The 15,872-nt window shown below is 46.5% G+C and overlaps 1 long non-coding RNA gene across 1 annotated transcript in view; it reads right to left on the bottom strand.

The window, feature by feature from the left end:
* Positions 1–3,832: 3,832 nt before the first annotated feature.
* The window catches only part of LOC139045962 (uncharacterized), a 30,253-nt gene continuing 18,213 nt past the window's right edge, over positions 3,833–15,872 (bottom strand). Inside the window, exons 2-3 of the long non-coding RNA XR_011505505.1 lie at positions 10,943–14,586; positions 3,833–10,668 (exon numbers count right to left, since the gene is read on the bottom strand). This is a non-coding gene — a long non-coding RNA (uncharacterized lncRNA). The remainder of the gene's footprint in view (positions 10,669–10,942; positions 14,587–15,872) is intronic.

Raw genomic sequence — 15,872 nt, 5'->3', positions numbered from 1 at the left:
GCTTCCAGTGGCTTTTTTTTTTCTTTTGTGAGGAAGATTGACCCTAAGCTAACATCTGTTGCCAATCTTCTTCTTTTTTTTTTCTCCCCAAAGTGCCCCAGTACATTGTTGCATATCCAACCTAGTTGTAGGTCATTCTGGTTCTTCTATGTGGGACGCTGCCTCAGCATGGCTTCATGAGTGATACTAGGTCTGGCCCGGGATCCGAACTGGCACACTGCAGGCCGCCAAAGTGGAGCGCGTGAACTTAACCACTGGGCCACAGGGCCAGCCCCTCCAGTGGCTTTTTAGTAATGATCTGAGAGGCACTTTGAGAGGTGAGCTGTGAGCATAGGGCCATTCATTCTAGAGACATAACAGTGGTCGTTCCAAGTACATGGCTGCCTTCCGTGTGGCGTACTCCCTAGTGAATTCAGAATGGCCCTTAGGTCAGCCTTCAAAATGCAGAAGATTTCAAAATGCAGAACAGCTTACTCATGAGCTGGAAATGGAGTGATGGTGCCATCTAGTGGTTGGCCATGGCAGCAGAATGAAGGTCAGCTACCGGAGGTGGGGCTGGCCCAATGGGATACGGTGTCCCAGGCCCAGGTTATTCACCAAAGAAGACATAGCCAGATGAGAGAAGTCAGAAGGCCAGGCGACAGCATTTGCGTGATGTGGCAGCTGAGGCACGGGACACACCTTGATTAACATGGGTGTAGCGTGGACCAGCTATGCGTAAGAATTTCACTGAAAAGCAGGGCACTGAACCTTATGTGGAATGACAGCCGGTCTGTCCTCCGTGTTTGGTGTACAGGTGTCCACTGAATCTCCTCTCAAGGTCCTGTGGCACAGGCGTGTGCTTCCTCATGGCAGTCAAGTAATGGAGTGTCGCATCCTTTCCAAGTGAATGTGGTCGGCCATGAGAAGGAAGAGATCCTGACACATGCTCCAACATGGGTGAACCCAGAAGAAGTTATGCGAAGTGAAAGAAGCCAGACACCGAAGGGGCGAATTCACAGAGACAGAAAGTAGAATAGAAGGCACCAGGGGCTGGGGGCGTGAGAGGGGATGGGGAGTTAGTGTTTAATGGGGACAGAGTTTTAGTTTTGCAAGATGAGAAGATTCTGGAACCAGATAGTGGCAATGGTTGCACAACAGTGTGAATGTACTCAATGCTGCTGAATCGTACATTTAAAAATGGTCAATATGGGAAATGTTATGCTACGTATATTTTATCACAATTTAAATATATATATATGTATGTATGTATACATATATTTTGTTAGTGCCTTCGAATGGATTCCGACTCCTAGTGACCCTGTGTGTAGCAGAGCCTGCCTGGCCTTTTTGCGCCATCCTCTCACATCCCACTGCTCTATCGGACAATGCTCCGCCACTATTCACAGGGTTTTTGCCAATTTTTTCAGAAGTGGGAATCCACCACAGTATGAGAACTGACAGATGGATGCTGTGGTTCCCTGATGGGAAAACGAACCCAGGTCCCCGTGGTGAGAGCACTGAGTCTTAACCACTAGGCCACCAGGCTGGTGCAATGTCTCTACCTATCTCTACTCTATCTATCTACCTATCTATCTACCTATCTATCTATCCATCTATCCATCCATCCACCCATCCATCCATCCATCCATCCATCCATCCATCCATCCATCCATCCGTCTATCCACCCATCCATCCATCCGTCTATCCGTCTATCTGTCTATCTATCCATCTATGATTCGAGTAGAGGCTGAGAGGCTGTTGGGAGAGGGCTGGATGGAGTATATTAGCCAAATTACCACAACAGAGTAGCAGCCCATGGGAAACTGAATGCTGGCATCATTTAGTTGTGTGAGGGGGAGCGCCGGAATGGAGGCTGCACCAAGGTCGCACCAATCCACCATGAGGTGCCATTTTTCCTTTCTCGGTTGAGAAACAGGCCAAATTGGGCTGTTAAACATTGAAAGAATGAGGAGAATTACCCCTTCTCTTAACACATCTTGTGTAATGGGTCTTACCCTTGAAGGCCCTGCTATAACGTATATTGGGCCATCTTAACAACTTTAATGTCTTGGCAAGTCCTCAGGGTCCGATTTGGCAAGGCCAAAGTAAGGGACAAAGTTTTGATTTAATTCCAATTACAGCATCCATCCCAATAGTGGGAAATGCCAGAAGAGAGGGAGCGAGAACCAGTGGACGGTTAGGCCAAGCCACTGTGCCTGCCATCAGGAGAAGGCAGCCTTATTGGCCTGCAATCTTATGTGAAGTGACATCCTGGAGAATGGAGGGAGTTCCACCGTTAAATTTAATAGGCTCTCTGGGGAACCAGTATCAGTTAAGGCCACAGAAGGTTGCTTAGTGTGTGGGGACCAATGGACTACCATGTTTGTCTAGGGCAGTTGTCCCAGACGATGGCCAGGGCCAGGGGTATGCCTGGTCCTTAGAAAGCCCGAGTGGTTGCCTGAATTCAGGAGGTACAATGGGGGTCCTACACCTTGAGGATCTGAGTTTAGGGTAGAGGAGTTTGGATGCTCCATAAACTTGTGTTAGACGCGTCTGGAGCTCCTGGGGTCTTGCCTGAAGTCTGATTATCGAGGAAACCCAGGTTGCAGATTTGCCAGTCCCAGGTGGGTAGGCAGCCCTGGAAATTCTGAAGTGGGGCCTTCCCTTGGTAGGAGGGTCTGGTGCTTTGGGATGAGAAGACTGGGTCTTGGGGCGCTCCTCAATAATTCCAGGCCACCTAGAGCCTCCTTAAGAGTGGCCGCTGAGTCAGCAAAGGGAGCTGTGCAGCCTTAGAATCTGTAGGCTCTCCTCTGAGGAAAAACTGCCGGGTGTCCGTGTCGAGAGCCTTTCTTTTGGAGCATCTTTGCGGCTGGTCCCCATTCCATTTCATCTGCCATCCTTCCCATCACCACCTCAAACTCTAAGCCGTGGATCCAAAGAAAGAGCAGCAGGCTACAGCTCGGGGCCAAATTTGGCTGCCTGCATCTTTTCATAAAGGAATTGACTGGAGCGCATGTGCATGCACTCACCCACACAGCAGTGTCTTCTCAGGACCCATTAAGGCTTCCAGCCCTTGGCATGCTCAGCAAAGTAACACACCATTGAGCCGTGCCAGGCTGATTTAATAATTGGCACCCCTCCCCTAAACCATGAATGTCTGCGGCCATGGGGCAGGCCATTTTCGAAGCCACTACAGCCCGGCCGGGGCCAGGGAAGGCCGGGGTCATGTGGTGAGTGCTGCGGAGGGTGGGCAGGGCACGTCCTTTCCTGTGAGTCTAGTGGATCCTGTATAACCAATTATTAGTGTCGGCGTCATGAGATACGCTGGCCAACAAGGGCCTCCTGGCAGTGTGTAAAGTTAATTCAGAGCCGGCATCACGCAGGCTCAAAAGCCAGTCAGTGCTGCTTTCATGGTCTAAATCTACAATTGTTTATTACATTTTGAGATTCTCATGGAGCCAAGTCACAGACCTCTGTTTCAGTGTCTCTCCTCCTGTAGTGTTGTGCAGGGGGGTGTGGTTTTAGGACACACCTCAGAGATGTCCTAAATCCTCCACAGGTCTTTTAGTGTATCCTACCATCCGGGGGGATGTCATACTCAAGGTCGTGGGCTGCCTCCTCCAGGGAGCTCCAGTCAGTAATGTCAGCATTAGCCGCTCTGCCCCGGGAGAGTCCAGGCCCAGGTGGGAGTGGAGACGCACTTTAGCATAATCGCTCAATATGGGTCCATTTTACAGTGAGCCCCATTAGTTATGGTGTCTTCAGGCCCTTCAAGAAGACTCGGGGTAAAACATTCAGGCCAACTTCTTTTTCTTTTTCTTTTTTTTTTAAGATTTTATTTTTCCTTTTTCTCCCAAAGCCCCCCGGTACATAGTTGTATATTGTTTTTAGTTGTGGGTCCCTCTAGTTGTGGCATGTGGGACGCCGCCTCAGCGTGGCTTGATGAGTGGTGCCATGTCCGTGCCCAGGATCCGAATGGGCAAAACCCTGGGCCGCTGAAGTGGAGCGTGTGAACTTAACCACTCGGCCACGGGGCCAGCCTGCCAACTTCTTTTTTAAATAGAATTTATTTTTTAGAGTAGTTTTAGGCTCGCAGCAAAATTAAGCAGAAAGTTGAGATTCCCATATACTCCCCCGCCCCCAACGCGCACAGCCTCTCCTACTATTGACATCCCCCACCAGAGTGGGACATTTGTTACATTGATGGTCCCACAGTGACACATTATCACCCAGAGTCTGCAGTTTACATTAGGTTCATTCTTGGTGTTGTACGTTCTGTGGGTTTGGACAAATGTGTAATGACCTGTATCCACCATTACAGTATCATACAGAATAGTTTCACTGCCCTAAAACCCTCTCTGCTCCACCTGTCCACTCGCCTCCTGAAGGAGGGCTTGGTTGCTTCCAAGTTTTAGCAATTATGAATAAAACTGCTGTAAACATTCGTGTGCAGGTTTTTGTGCGGACACAACTTTTCAAGTCCTTTGGGTAAACACCAAATAGCAGGCTTGTTTGACTGTAGAGTAAGAGTATTTTTAGTTTTGTAAGAAATTGTCTTCCAAAGTGGTTGAACCGTTTTGCAACCATTGATGAATGAGCGTTCCTGTTGCTCCGTATCCTCACCAGCGTTTGGTGTTGTCAGCGTTCTGGATCGAGGCCATTCGAACGGGTGTGTGGTGGTAGCTCATTGTTGTTTTCATTTGCATTCCCCTGATAACATGCCTGGAGCGTCTTTTCGTATGCTTATTTGCCATTTGTATATTTTCTGTGGTCTGTTAAGGTCTTTGGCCAGTTTTTAAACTGGATTGTTTGTTTTCTTATTGTTAAGTTTTAAGAGTTTATTATATATTTGGAACAACAACCTTTTATCAAATGTATCTTTTGCACATACTTTTCTCCCAGTCTGTGGCTTGTCTTCTCATTCTCTTGACAGTGTTTTTCACAGAGCAGAACATTTGAATTATAATGAAGTCCAGCTGATCAATCTTTCTTTCATGGACTGGGCCTTTGGTGTATTTAAAACGGCATCACCAGACCCAAGGTCATCTAGATTTTCTCCTATGTTATCTTCTTGGAGTTTTATAATTTTGAGTTTTACTTTTAGGTCTAAGATTCATTTTGAGTTAATTTTTGTGAAGAGTATAAGTTCTCTTTTTTTTGCAGGTGGATATCCACTTGTTCCAGCACCATTTGTTGAAAACACTATCTTTTTTTTTTTTTTTTTTTTTTTTTTGCTGAGGAGGATTCACAGCTAACATCTGTGACAATCTTCTCCTATGTTGTATGTGGGTTGCTGCAACAGCATGGCTGATGAGTGGTGTAGGTCTGCACCCAGGAACTGAACCTGGGCTGCCAAAGTGGAGCGCGCCAAACTTAACCACTAGGCCACTGGGCTGGCTCCCTGAAAAGACTGTCTTTGCTCCATCGTACTGCCTCTGTTCCCTTGTCAAAGATCAATTGACCATATTTATGTGGGTCTATTTCCAGGCTTTTTATTCTGTTCCATTGATCTATTGATCTATTCTTTTGCAGATATCACGCTATCTTGGTTACCGTAGCTCGACAGGAACTCTTGAAGAACGGCAGTGCCATCCCTCTGATTTTGTTGTCCTTCAGTGTTGTGTTGGCTATTCCGGGGTTTTTACCTCTCCATATAAGCTTCAGAATCAAATTATCAGTATCCACAAAATAACTTGCTGGGATTTTGATTGGGATTGCATTGAACCTTTAGATCAAGTTGGGCAGAACTGACATCTTGGCAGTATTGGATCTTCTTGTCCATGAACATGGAATATCTCTCCACTTATTTAGCTCCTCTTTAACCTCTTTCACCAAGAGTTTTACAGTTTTCCTCGTATAGATCTTGTACATATTTTGTTAGATTGATAGCAACTATTTCAGTTTTTTGGGCCACTAGTCTCTCCTCTTCAGGATGGTCCCCTGTTGTGTCCTGATCAAAATGCTTACTGGAAACATTACTTCTTGCTTCCTCTTAAAATTCTAAGTCTAGATAGACACCAAGAGGTTATTGGTTTTATGCCCCTAAACTCCCCCATTACACTCATTTATTCCTCTGTGCCAGGCCTCCTTTCTTATTTTGATTTGCACCCTCTGCATTTGGGGGCTAAATGAAAACCTTTGGGATCCTGTCCCTAAGCAATTCGCGTGAATATTGCTCTCATATACTCAGCGTGTCCATTTTTACCAATTGTCCTTATTCTACTGACCAAATCAGGGGTCACTGGTGCTACCTTAGGGGCCAAAAGTCCAGACAACAAAATAAAATCATTGATACCAACCAGGAAGTGCCAAAAATAATATCCAAGTAAGATTAAAATTGCTGTGGCCATTGAAGCTCTAAAAAAGAGTCAATGCTTTCTGGTGGCCATGGCGGTTTACGCTCACGCAGCATTGGACTATCTACTGACCATCTAGGGGTGTTTGCTCCCTTAGGGGCACCCCTTGCTTTGTGTGGAAAAGCAATGCAGGCAAAGCCTCTCAGTGTGCCAGCAGATGAGACGACAAGTGAAAGTTGTTAATAACGTCACTCAGATATTTGAGCAAGTGCCCAGGACACCCACTGACCTTTCTCCTGGCCGTCCCTGTGGCCTGAGTGAGTGGATCTCTATGTTCTTCCAAGGCCTTCTCATCATCACTACAGTTTTCTGCATAAGCGTATGGCTTTTAATATTTATATTAAACAAATTCAGCCTCAGTAAATGAGAAACGTCATATTTCAGTCATCGATGAGACATCAGTGACTGTCATATATATTACTTTTACCTACACTATAAATTCCAACGTACGTCGCCATGATATTTTGCTTTGACAGTGGATTATCTTTTCAAGAGATTTAAATAAAGAAAAAGCTCATGATGTTTATCCTGTAGTTAGCGTTTCTGATTCTTTCATTCATTTTTGTAGATACAGAGTCTTTCTGTATAATATTCCTTCTGCCTGAGAGGTGTCTATTATTATTTCCCGTATTTTGGGTCTGCTGATAATCAATTCTGTCAGATTTTGTATGTCTAAAATTTTTTTATTCAGCCTTGATTTTTGAAAGATATTTTTGCTGCATAAAGAATTAATTTCTTTATTTCAGCTTTTAAAAGATGTTTGCCCACTGTTGTCTCACTTGCATTTTTCTAATTAGAAATTTGCTAGAATCCTTATCTTTCTTCCCCTGAGTGTAGTGTATCTTTTTTCTTTGGCTGCTTTCAATACTCTCTTTTTCACCACCTCAAGCAATTTGATATTTGTGTGTGTTTACGTCTTCCTGTCTTATGTGCTTGGAGTTTGTGGAGCTTTTTGGGTCTCTGGGCTTAGGTTTTCATCAAATTAAGAATGGTTTTGGCCATTATTTCTTCAAATATTTTTTCTGTCTTCCCACACCACTTTTTCTTTTGGGGGGACTCCAATTCCATTTAGTTATGTTGCTTAAAGTTGTCCTGTAACTTGGGGATTCTCTGATAATTTTTAATGTCTTTTTTTTGGCTTTTCTTTTGCAGTTTCTATCACTGCGTCCTCAAGTTCACTGATCTCTTCCTCTGCAGCATTTTGTCTGCTGTTAATCTCATCCCTTGTATTTTTAATCTGAGACATTTTAGTTAACATTTCTAGAAGTTTGATTTGGATCTTTTTTTTTTCCCAAAGATTTTATTTTTTTCCTTTTTCTCCCAAATCCCCGCATTACATAGTTGTATATTCTTTGTTGTGGGTCCTTCTAGTTGTGGCATGTGGGATGCTGCCTCAGCATGGTTTGATGAGCAGTGCGATGTCTGCGCCCAGGATTCGAACCAACGAAACACTGGGCCGGCTGCAACGGAGTGCGCGAACTTAACCTCTCGGCCACGGGGCCAGCCCTTGATTGGATCTTTTGATTTTCTTCTCTGTCTCCTCTTAAAATGTTTAATTATTCAGATTAAATTTGGACTAAAGATGAAACATCAATTCTTGTTAAGTTTCTCTAGCCTTCTGGTCTGTCTAGAGATTTCAGACTTGCCAGCCCACAATTCCAAGAACCATTATTTCAAATCTCTCTCTCTCTCTACATATATATATTTATATATATAAAAGCTAGAAAAAGACATTAAAAATTATCAGAGAATCCCCAAGTTATAGGACAACTTTAAGCAACTTTAAGCATATTTATATATATGTAGAGAGATAAGTTTTACATATACGCATTATTTACATATATACAGTATAGCATATTATGTGTAATATATGTATATACAATCTATTATATAGTATTAATATATATGATATATGTCTCCCAAATATATGCATATGTATATGTGTGTATATACACAGACATATATACGTTTTATGTACATATGAGACATTTATCCTATTGGTTCTATATTTTCTGGAGAAGCATAACTAATACATCTTATTGGGTATACCTCTTTGTTGTTAGAATGGTTTTATTTTAATGGTTTTAAACTTAAATGATTCACTTGTCAAAGTCTACCTTTCCTTGATATGCTATCTTTTCACATGTAGCATGAGAACACCATAACATGTTCTTTTTTCCCCCCAGCACTTGTGGTATCATTGTCATATATTTTACTTTTACATTCATTATAAATTGCAAAATGCTATTATTATTATTTGCTTTGAACAGTTGTCTATCTTCCATAGACTTTGACAAATAAAAACATTTCTATATTTATCATATCTGATGCTTATTTCTTTGCGTAGATTCATGTTTCTATCTACCATTACTCTCTTCTATCTGAGGGGCATCCTGTACCGTATCTTGTAGTGAGGATCTGCTGGTCATCAATTCTGTAAGATTTCGCAGTCTGAAAATGTTTTATTTTGCTTTCATCTTTGAATGATATTTTCCTTGGGTAAGGAATTCAAGGTTGACAGGTTTTCTCTTTCAGTATTTTAAAGACATCGCTCCACTGTCTTCTTGCTCACACGGCTTCTGATGAGAGCCTGCCCTCAGAGTGATGCTCGCTCCTCTGTATGGAGCATGTTGTTTCTCTCTGGCTGCTTGTAAGAGGGTGTCTTCACCACTGGTTTCTATTCACTTCATCAATCCCGTTATGATGTGTGTTGGTGCTGTTTCTCATGGTTCCTCTGCCCGAGCTTTGTTGAGCTTCTTGGATACATTTGTTCATGAATTTCACCAAATTTGGTGAAAATCTGTGAGGCCAAGTGCATGGGTTGGAAAAGCCCAGGAAGGGACAGTTGTCCTTCACACTTTTCGTTAGTCACTTTCATGTGACAAGAGCTGAGAGTGGCCTCTGATGAGACCCTGCCCCTGTCGCAAACTTGACCATGAGTAATGTCCTTTCCTGGGCCCTTGGTCCCTCTCCAGCAAGGCTTTGTAGAGGCAGCGCCCTCACTGCTTGGTCACCATCGTGGCACAACAGGGCATGATCTTTATCTGCCTCCCTTTACCGCTTTCTATCATGACTTCTAGCAGTTTGTCCCTCTGTCTGTCCACCAGAGGCTACTGTTGACCTTCTTCCAAGTTGTTAGCACCACGAGGCCCAGGGGAACATGGTTGTGGTGTCATCCACACTGGCGTTTGGATTTATTTCCCCACAGTCCTTCTGACTCCCTTTCCTACAATGTAAGTGGTGGCGGAAACTCCCCACTGGAGGGACCATGGGAGGCCTTGTTGGGGACAAAGTCACTGCAAACCCTTGTAGAGATCAACCCTTTAGTTGAGTGGGGAGCATGGGAGGTGGCCCTGTGACCTTAGTGACTCAGCCAACCACAGGCTGACACATGTCACTGCAGGACTGAGCCCTGATGTCCACCTCTCCTCCTGCTACTCCGGTAACCCGTCCACTCCATTCCCAGGAGCCTGGCCACCTCTTACCCACCTGGGGGGTCATCCAAACTGTGGCCAGCTCCTGGACTTTCCATCTTGGAGATTAGACACGGGGGTAGACGAGCCTGATGTTCTGCGGTTCAGCCCCGACTTCTCAGTTGACCCTGCTCAGGTCAGTGCCCAGGGACCAGCTTTACCTGGTCAATATGGCTACTCCGTGTTGATACAAGGTGTGAGTGTGTGTGAAAGATGCTTGTTTTTCAGATTCCAGAAGAGCTATGGAGGAAATCAACACATCCAGGAATCCTGCCCCTACCAATGTGTTTGAGGTGGATCATCCACAGGGCTGAGATCAGGGGAGTCAACATATTTTGCACCTCAGTGTTCCCCATCCACCATACCCTGCTGCTGTTCCAGTGAATTTATCCTTGTCTGTCCCTGGAAAAGTCCTCTGGGCAGGTTGTGGAACCATTCTTGCCACCACAAGCTGATCATCTACCACAGCTGGAGAAGCCCAGGTTGTGCTCCATGTTGGTCCTGCCACGGACTTCCTATCATGCACCCCAGTTTTCTACTGGAACACAGCTCTGCCACCACAATAGAGTTCAGGTTTCTGTCCTGCCTGCCGTGGGGGCCAAATGCTTCCTACTTTCCCTCAATGCTGACAGGAGTCCCACTTCACTTCAGGGTGAGCCCAGAGTCAAGACAGTAGCTGCAGACTTCTGGTCACCACTAGAACTCTGAAATCCGTGCCCCTGTCCCAGAGCAGAACCCAAGCTGGGAGCACAGGGCATGATAGTTCTTGGGAACAGAGTCATCTCAGATCAGCCACTTCTAAGGGTCTTTTTCCTGCCAGGGCTGGTCTGGTCTCTGCCAGCATCATCCCCACAGGCCTGTGGAGGAGGAAACAGGATGTCAATTTATCAAAATGACCTAAATGTTACCTACGTCAGCCTCTTCTTAGTGGTTTCTCCAGGTGGAGCTCAGGATGACGGGCATTATAAGGAGAAGAGTCGAAGTTTAAGAGTCCTGGAGAGGGACAGGGGACAGCTCACCCTAAGTCCCTGTGGGGAAGAGTGGGGGGGGGAGGGAGGTTTTGATCTCACTTCCCCTTTGTCACTGTCACTGTGGCTTACCCATCCTGTCCATCAATTGTATGGCTCTCACCACAGTGATGCTCAGCCTCGTCCTCAGACTGGATGCTGGAGACGGTGAAGTAGGAGTCAGCCACAGGGCTGGAGCCTGAGAAGTGGTCAAGGGTCCCATTCCCGTTGCTGTGGCTTCCATCTCTGTTAACCTTCTTCACCTCCGCAGGGTCCTTCCCTGGTCTCTGTTGATACAGTGAATGGAGTAGGTGCTCAGGGTGCAGGTGAGCTTGGCTGAGGCTCCCAGGGAGGCAGATGCAGATGGGGGCGGGGTCAGCACAGGCAGAGCACAGAGACCCGGAAACAGGAAATACCAGAATGATGCTCAGCGCATTGAGACTGGACAGAAGTCCCTAGGCCCATGCTTGGAGGGAGGGGGACATCTGAGTACCCCGGGACACTCTGACCTGTGGGAAAAGGGGGGGAAGGAGGTAGAAGGGAACCCAGTCCATGGGGGGGGGGAGGCTTCCAGCAGCTGTTTCCCAGCGCTGCCTGGCTGGACCGGCCTCTCCAAGCTCCTCTTCCTCTCTCTTCTTGCAGCTCAGGAAGGGAGCAGCATTGAACGCACTTCTGTTCTCCTTTCCCTCTGTCGGAGCTCCTGTCTGAGTTCTGAGCCTAAGGACCTCCTGCTGGTAATTTCCTGAGGTCAGAAGAAGAGCTAGGTGTGGGTTTCAGAGTGGGGGTTGATTCTACCCAATGGAAGTGTCTACAAAGGAAGCAGCAGTCACACCCTTTCCCCTTGAGCACAGCCCAGAGGACTTGGACTTACTAGGACCCCCAAACCAACAACCCCAGTGCCCCCAGAGTGGAAGTCATCCTACATGTACAGCCAGTCAACAGAATGACTACTGCTGAGCCCTCAATAGATGCCAGACCCCTGGTGAGTGCTGACATTCACCCCCTCAACCAGATGTCACAATAACCCACCAGCAGCCTTCTGCTCAAGGTCACCCTCTCCTCCAGTCTGATGAGAAGCGAGCCATCATTGTGAGGTTAAATGATTTCCCCGAAGTCCCCCAGACAGTGATGAGTGAGTCAAGATTCTCACCCAGGAGCCTGACCTCAGAGCCTGACCTGTCAGCCCCCTCCCTGCCTGCCCCTCACCATGGCCCATATCCTCCTCTCTCATCCCAGCCCTCCTGTCACCATCACCTCTTCTGTATTCAGGTGCTCCCTCCTCCCTGAGTCTGTGTGAGGAGCGCTCAGATCTTCATGGTGTTGGAATCTGTGTTTCCAGGTTAAACGTGGTCTCTCTGTGCACAGAGGTGGGGACACTCCCTCTGTTCCCTCCATGACAGACAGCCCAGGAGCGTGTTTCTGTAGGACCTTGCGGAAGTCTGATGTCTGGTCGAGCTCCCCATGTCAGGCTCATCTCCTGACAAGTTAGGATCAGGATTCCCTTTCTAACATGGTCAAGGCCATTGAGTTTGGACAACCGACAGAGTAGAACAGAAACCTTTTAATTTTTATAAACATGATCGGCAAGATGCATTTTTCACCTAATATTGTGAACAAATGTCTTTGTTTTCAAACCTTACGCTGCTGAGGATGTGATGACACTAATTCACTGACAAAATGCTGGAGACGTTGTTCACAGAAATGACGTGTGGAGCACTGTGCTGATACATGAGCACAGACAGGAGATCCCATGTGTTCACTCAGAGTTTGGTCTGAAGAGATCATTGAAGATGAGACGAGGGCCACGTGCCTCAGACGCGCGCACTACTCTTCCCGCTGAGTGTGTTACACACAGCTCCTCTCCACCCTCCCACCTCGATGCCTCCGCTCCTCACACTTCACCCCTCAGAGTCTCCCCCGTGGGGCCCTGCTGGCCACTCCTGCAGGCCGGTTCTGACACCTTCGCTTCTGGGCCTTGTCACAACATGGCCGGGAACCTGTTAGTACCATCCTGGGGAGAATCGACCTTCGTAAAAGTGATCTGTGCTTGTGAAATAGGCAAATGTATCTCTTCGTGGAGAATATCAGGTCATCCAAGTTCAATAAACTACTTCTTTTGAGCAGCCTTCCTTTCTAGATCTATGCACAAAATCTAACTTTATGACTTGTCATGAGGTTTACAGAAATGATCTTCCCACTCAAAGTGATGTCACTTTGAGGTGACATTCATAAAAATATCACACAGACTATTGTCCTTTATTACATGGACTAATAATGAAAAATATGTGTTGATGGCTCATCTTCGTCTTTAAAATTGTAGTTGTACTTAATATCTTGCCTTTGAGAATGGAGGTAGTGTGGACAAACGTTGTAAAAATTTGCTCATTTCTGGGTGGCCTCAATATTCCTGGTTTGGGTGGAAAGTGAAGCAGCCATTCGTCCTCTGTGGGGCTCGGGGTCATGGGACCCTCCAGCGCCCCCTGGTGGCGGTGAGGACATACTGCAGGGACTGTTACCCCAAGCAAACCTCATCCTTCAGCTACTCTGTCCATAGGGTGGCTACAAGCTACACTCTATATAGCTGCCGAGCAGGAAATGTGGTGGTCCCAGGAGAGATGTGCTGTGGTTCTGAAATACCCACCGCATTCCAAAGATGTAGTATAAAAATAATGTGAAATATATCAATATTTTTATGTTTAATTCTTATTGAAACAATATTTCAACAAATTGCGTTAAAATATATTATGAAAAATAATTCCACCTGTTTCTTCTCATTTTTTAAATGTGGTTACTATAAATTTATGAATTACATATGTGTTTCTAATTTTATTTCTATTGGACAGGGCTGCACTGCAGTGTCACAGTATCAGTCATTTCCTTTTGAAATAGGAGAGAGAAGTTCCTGGCATCTTAAGGAGGGGCCAACTCTCAGCTTTGAAAGCACAATGAGAGGCCACAGGATGGGGGTGAAGACCGGGGACTCTGGGGTCAGAGACCCGGGTTTGCTGCTGGGTCGGCCACTTCCTAGTTCTGACCTCAGGCGGGTTGCTCATCCCCCCATGCCTCAGCTTCCCTGTCTGTAAAACGGGGTGATGATGAGAATGCCTGTTCACAGAGGATGTGTGATTAAACAGTTTAATAAATATGAAGTGCTTTGAATGGTGCTTGATACATATTAAGCACATGTGAATGTTTCCTCCTCCTAATAATAATAATAATATCCTTAATCCTTATTCTTATACTTAATACAAAGCAAAGACACCGGAACAGTGGAAGGAGGAAAGTTATGGAAACAGAAAGTCTTAGGCTTGGGACAATGGACATTGACAACATTTCCTGGCCACAGTAAAATGCACACCCATGCACATGCACACTTGCATGCATACATGCACACATGCAAGCACACGCATGCACACATGCCCACAGGTGCACTGGCCTTGGCACAGGTCATGGGAGGGCACATCCTCCCAGCCCCCTGTTCTGCCTTGTGGGGCCTTTGGGTGCAGGGATGCAGTCGTGGTTCTCTGACAGAGACATCACAGGATGTCAGGGCAGAGCCACAGCAGAACTGGTTCGTGCCTGTCCCGATCTGAGCTGTGGGTCATCTTGTCCCCGTTGCCTCACGAGGCAGCCCGGCTTGTGGCTTCTCGTTCTGGGATTGGATACTTACTTCTGCAGAAACTGCCAACATGAACTCCCCAGTGTCGACATCAGTGTGTGTCCACACACTGTCTGCAGAGAGCAGCATGTAGGTCTGGGTGTGTCAACCTAAAAAGCAAATTCGGGGCCTGCTCAGTGGTACAGGGGTTAAGTTCCTGTACTTCGCCTCGGCGGCCCAGGGTCCGCAGGTTTGCATCCCAGGTGCAGACGTAGCACCGCTCATGAAGCCGCACTGGGGCAGCGCCCATAGAAAATAGAGGAAGACGGGCACAGATGTTAGCTCAGTGCCAGTCCTCCTCACACACACAAAAAAGCAAATTCACCAGGTATTTTAATCTCAAAACGAATTTATGCAGAAATAGCCAAAATAATTGCAATTCAGGAAGTGCATGCTATGGCAAGCGACAGGCGAATCCAGAAAAGAAAGGAGAGGAGCTGCTTTTAAGGAGAAAATGGGGAGTTGGGAGGGGCTGTTCTAAAGAAAGCCCACTGGGGGAAGTAACAGTTCAGAGAGGCAGCGGCTTCTCATTGGCCGGGCTGTTGCTGGGTGGGGACAGAAATCTTCCTTCAGCAGTAAAGGAGTGCAGAGTTCATTGACCTCCCTGCCTTCCAGGGACACTGGGATCTGGGGCCTACGTGAAAGAATGTGTCTGGGCTCAGGGCCAAAGATGGCCCTGACCCCAGGGCACAAGTTACTAAGACAATGTCCTGCGTCATGTTCCTTGTCTGGGCTGACCACCCCGATGGGCACCTGATCAGACTATAGAAACAGCCCATCCATGGGAACAAGAAGAAATAACTCAAAGTGTCTAAATGTTTGAAACCCTGAATCAGAACCCAGAAAACATTAGAATAAAAGGGATTCCCAGGCATAGAACGATTGGGAGTCTCCCTGAGGAGAGGACGCTTTGCCCCAGACCGGGACAGTTGGCAACCCGCCCGCCGTGCAAACTATTGGGACTTCCGGGCTGATTGTGGTGTGGGTGTTGTAAGTACCAATTTGTTGTTCTTTGTTTCCCCTTTCCTCGTTCTGTTCCCCTTTATCAATAAACTCTGATTACTTGAACAACCAAGTAGTCCTGGCGGTACTTGTCATTCCCTCCCATTTGCGGCTGTGGACCATGAGGAGTTGTACTTCCTGTTGGAGATGAAACTCCCATTTGGAGTAATTGATGCTCTATGACAGGCATGAGAGCTCTTCCTACAGTCCTTTCTGACTCCAATTTAGCTAAGCTTTCTTTTGTTAATTTCCCCAGTGGGCAGGTGATGACTGATGGTCCTGGGGGCTGGGCTGGGGTCACTGGGGGAAAGGTCACTTGGTAGAGAAAGCAAGGACACCTCACATTGATCCCTCGGGTCAGTCCAGAGAGCACAGGGGGAGTTTAACAGGCCTT

The sequence above is a fragment of the Equus asinus genome, chromosome 8, assembly GCF_041296235.1.
Source record: "Equus asinus isolate D_3611 breed Donkey chromosome 8, EquAss-T2T_v2, whole genome shotgun sequence".
Classification (NCBI taxonomy): Eukaryota; Metazoa; Chordata; class Mammalia; order Perissodactyla; family Equidae; genus Equus; species Equus asinus.
This window is presented reverse-complemented; position numbering and strand designations above follow the sequence as displayed.